Source organism: Nylanderia fulva, unplaced genomic scaffold, assembly GCF_048542155.1.
Source record: "Nylanderia fulva isolate GAGA-0341 unplaced genomic scaffold, ASM4854215v1 Scaffold439, whole genome shotgun sequence".
Taxonomy (NCBI): domain Eukaryota; kingdom Metazoa; phylum Arthropoda; class Insecta; order Hymenoptera; family Formicidae; genus Nylanderia; species Nylanderia fulva.
The window spans coordinates 30,272-35,662 of NW_028190520.1; positions in this window are offsets into that span (position 1 = coordinate 30,272).

A 5,391-nucleotide genomic window follows, 5' to 3' on the forward strand; every position below is an offset into this window, starting at 1 on the left:
TGTTTTATGAACGTCGCAAATGTAACAATGCTGTAATGTCTCTGAACGTTACAAACTGAACATCCCAAATGAAATGTTTCTAGGATGTTGCCAAACATTTCTTTCCTAACATTTCAAATTATCGATATAACAGCCAAAATGTTACATTTCTGGAACAGTGCATGAATGTTGCAATTGAAATGTTATTTTGAAACGTTTACGAAACATTTCATAAACATATTTATGTAACGTTTCAAATTTGCAATATTATTGCCGAAATGTAACATCCCCTGTATGTTTCATGTTTAGCGGGTATATATATATATAATTTTTCTTTATAAAATCAATAAAATCAATGTTTACAAGCAACTATTATAATAAATATATATATTTAAAATACATCTAATATATATAATTTTGATTTAAACACCCTTTATACTGCGCATGATGCAACACGCCTTAACCGAACAAATATTTTGGAAAATCGTTCGTTTATATACAAACAGCAAGTGAGTAATACAATATAGAATATAATATAAAAAAAATAAAATTACATAACTTAAATAATGTATAATAATAGAAGTTTTATAAAATGTCCCTTAGTTTTCTTGCTTCTTCTGACATTATTTCATAATGGTGTTTATAGTTTTACAATTCCGCTATTTTTCTCGTTTTTCTACTATATTTATTTTTAATTTCATTATTTTTACTATGAAAACCGCTTTTGTAGAAAGAAGTTGTTGATTTATCGTTGTCTCTCTTTCATATGCAGATTCATTGTTGTTTTGTTTATTTTTGTTTCATAATTTGTTATTTTTTGAAAATAATTTTTAAAATTATTTTTATTCTTTTTATTATTTCCCTTATTTATATATATGTATATTGTCCATAATTCTTATAATTTCTTTTCTTTTAATTGCATCTTTTGCTATTTTTTATTTGTTTTCTAATCTTTTTTAACAGGTTATTAAATATCTAACATCTCTTTTCCATTACCTTCTCCATTTTTCATTATTCTTCTCTCGTAGATCTACCTACTTATTTTTCTAATTTTTTGTTTTGTCTTTATTTTCTTTTAATTTGTTTTGTTATTGTTCAAAATCATTTTATAACTCTCTCAATACTTTGTTCAAATATAATCTGTTTTAGTGCTTTAATGAAAAATTAAATAATATATTATTTAATTGCATTTAAAATTATGTTATATTCTTTATTATCATAATATAAATATAAGATATATAAATAGATATATAAATTTGTTGTGTGCCTCGGGAGAGACACTTAAGGGTCGCGCCAAATTGGGATGGGAATCCGGGGCGTCAGGACTTGTCGGGTGTTTGTAGAAAATGCACTACACTTTTTGTATTAAAATTCTTTATTCAACTTCAACCACTTGGTCTTTATTTTATTCCACTATTAATACACTGAAGCTTTATCGTGTGTGCGGCACTGACTTTCTATTACTCCGCGTATCGCGCACAACTGCGAGTCGATGCTAGGTGCGCGCGCGGTTTAGCGAGATCGTGGTTAGAGCGATTATTTGTGTCTGCGACTGAGCGAGCTGTCGCGTCTCTACTCTCTTTTTATATCGTTGTTTTTTGGAGTTTTCCCGATCGGAAGGGGTGCCTGGCAACAGGTTTCCCCGGTCGAGAATCTAGGTGCAAGCGAAGCAGATTCAAAGTCCTTCTGCTTTGCTTGCACGTTGATCAATTTCTGTTCCGCGTATATCTCGCATTGTATGCGTTTTTAACGCGGTCATTATCTGTCGTAATTCTGATTTCGCGTATACCTCGCATCGTATGCGTTTTTTAACGCGGTCATTATCTGTCGTAATTCTGATTCCGCGTATACCTCGCATCGTATGCGTTTTTTAACGCGGTCAGTGTCTGTCGTAATTGCGGATGCAATACGAGTACCCATTTCTTAATATTAGTTAACTTTTAATAGTTATATCTATTGTATATCTTTGGGGGATATAACAAATTTATAAAGAAAAATGCAATTTTATATTTTGTTTCTTAGTATTTATTAAAATGTTTTATAACATAAATATTACACAAACAATTTTCACGTATTTGTAATGTTTTTCTACATATTTTAAATTTTTTGTGAATTTAGCCAATTACATCGCCCAAGTTTTATTAATTTTATGAGGGAAATTGCAGAATCACAAACAGATGATGATCTACGTTACTTGCATAATTGGGATTTGGAAAAGCATTGTCCTCTCATAAAAATAATACGAGATTATAGTCATCCGGTGTACGAAACATTTTTCCGATGGTCCATAGAAAATATTAATGAATTAGAGATTGATTGCTTACCTATTACTTATATTACAGAAACATATCCCGATTTTTACGATTTTTTTATATTCCATGGTATGCGCAAATTCAAGCAGAAAATCAAAACTATTATTTTTTCAAGAGGATAGTTGGATGATATTCAATATGCAACAAATTGATAAATATCGATCATTGACTCATTATGACTTATTACTCGTCTTCATTTTACACACACATACACACAATTGATATTATTTTATATTTTTGTCTATTTTATTCATTATCGTATAAAAATCTGAAATATTCATTATATATAATTATAATAGTTTTAAAATGTTTTGTGTAATGTTCTGCATTATTTAATATATAATTAAGGTATACATCAGTGTTTTTTATATTATATCAATCAATATTAAAATTATATATTTATAAATATGTATTTTATGCTAATAATAATAAAAATTATAAAAAAGTTAATTATATTTATAAAATTAATATAATAATAAGTGCAAAGTAACATACAATTTTCGTAACATTACATGTTACAGAAATTACACTGATTAATAAAAATAATTGTGAAGAAGTTAATCGGAATACAATTAGAAAATATGGTTGCAAAGTCAATGTAATAGCTATCAGATGTTTTAGTGAAATCAGCAGTGCGCTGTCGAAGGAGATCATAAAATAAATAAGATTATTTTTGCCAAGTTATAGATTTTCTGCCTTAATACTAAATATCATATTTTAAATTATTACTGTGATGAAACCTAGACTAGTGATACCAAAAATTATTTATTTATTACAATATTTCCAGCATCGTAACAAAATCGTGTTATTAAACTTAGAGATAGAGGATATCAACTGCAAATTGCGTGTCTTGCGTGCCAATTTGAATCAGATAGAGAAACGATTGTATAATAATTTACCGTATGATTTTGTCCTCGGATTTGTGGATTATAATAAGCATATTCTCTACAAATATAATAATAAAGAAAAGTGGCGTTTAAGAAAGAAATTCGATTACATTTGTCGGAAGTATTATGGGGTTCGAAATCCATTGACAAAAATAGATTACAGCAAATGGATTGTTAACATTAGTAATTATCGCGTTCCGGATTCAGTTATGAATTTTTTGAGTTTGGGTGACAAGTTTGGCGTGCCCATTTTTAGAAATAATAAAAATGATAGGAAAATCTCGGTTTTGGAAAACATAAAAAATATAGAAGCAAATTATAGAAAGTTTCCTAAGGATAACATCGACAATGTGAGATTTTCAGTAGCGAGCTCAGTACACAAATTTTTAAGTAAACAAAAGCATGTGAGTCATATTGATAGTTACATTTTTAATAGATATGCTTATTGTTCAAAATTTTTGAAATCAAATAGTAACATTTTCGTAACAAAAGCAGATAAGGGCCAAGTCACAGTATTGATGAATCGGACTGACTATGTGGGTAAAATGAATTGTTTACTGAAAGATGTTTCCACCTATAAATCACTTAATAAAAATCCATTAAACGCTCTCAACGCAAAGATCACGACCTTATTAAAATCTTGGTTGGATAATGGACTCATAGATGATTCAGTTTACAAACAATTGAGATGTACTAACGGCAATTTGCCTCGTGCCTATGGTTTACCTAAGATCCATAAAGTAGGTTACCCTCTTCGTATCATAATTTCAACGTTAGGAAGTCCGGTTTATTACATTGCATCTTATTTAAGTGAGATTTTGCAAAATGCAGTCAAAAAACCTCGATCTCACATTAAAGATAGTTGGTCCTTTGTTGAAATTATTAAGGATAAAAACATTGATGACGATCATGTCATGATTTCGTTGGATGTGACTTCGCTTTTTACTAACACACCGTGGGAATTAATAAAAGCAGCAATAGAAAATCGTTGGGATGATATCTCACAATCTACTTCATTTAACATGGCACAGTTTTTACATGCTATTGACACGGTTATGCGCTCGACTAGTTTTGTTTTTGATGGAAAATTTTACGAGCAGGTTTTCGGTTCGCCTATGGGGTCTCCTTTGTCTCCAATTTTGTCTGATATGGTTATGGACGATTTGGAATCATATTGTTTGCGTCAATTGGATTTTGAGCCCTATTGTTATTTCAGATATGTTGATGACATTTTTTCAATTATTCCGAAATGTAAAGTGGAGGATATGCTTACGATTTTTAATAGCTTTCACACTCGACTAAGGTTTACGTTTGAATTGGAGAACAATTGTTCCTTAAGTTTTTTAGACACAAACGTTATACGAGTTAATGGCAAATTGACGACTGACTGGTTCCGTAAGCCTACGTTTTCAGGCCGTTATATAAATTTTCTTTCGAACCATCCGATGCGTTATAAAATTAGTGTGATCACAAGCCTCGTGGACAGGGCTATTTTACTCGCGGACCCTATGTTTCACGAAAAAAACATCATCTTAGTCAAACGAATTCTTCGTAACAACTGTTACCCGTCAACAGTCATAAACAAAATTATTAACAGGAGACTTAGGGCGATTAAATTTGGCGGTAATTTTGGTGCGTCTAATCGAGATAAATTTGATACACGAAATGCTATAGTGTTGCCGTATATTAGAGATTTGAGCGAAAATATTACTCGTTGCATAAACAAAAATGGAATCGGTGTATTATATACCGTTCCTAAAAAATTAGACACATTGATAAAAAGAGGAAAAGATAGTATTGACAACTTAAAAAGAACCGATGTCGTTTATAAGATCGAATGTGCGAATTGTGACTTTACATATATTGGACAAACAAAGCGACATTTAGAAACACGTATTAAGGAACATAAAAATAACATCAAAAAAGACACGACATCACACTCAGTTGTTAGTTTGCATCGGACTTGCAACGATCATGAGTTCCGCTGGGATTCTCCTGTGATTCTGCATCAAGAAAAACAAACAAGAAAAAGAGAAATAGCAGAAATGTTCTATATAAAAAACCAAAGAAAGAGCATTAATTTACAAAAAGATACGGAGAATTTCAGTGGGATTTATGATCGCGTTCTTGAAGCTATTTAATATATTATATTGTCATATGTTACATATTTATTTATTTATTTATTTATTTATTTGACTTTTAAAAATTGCGAA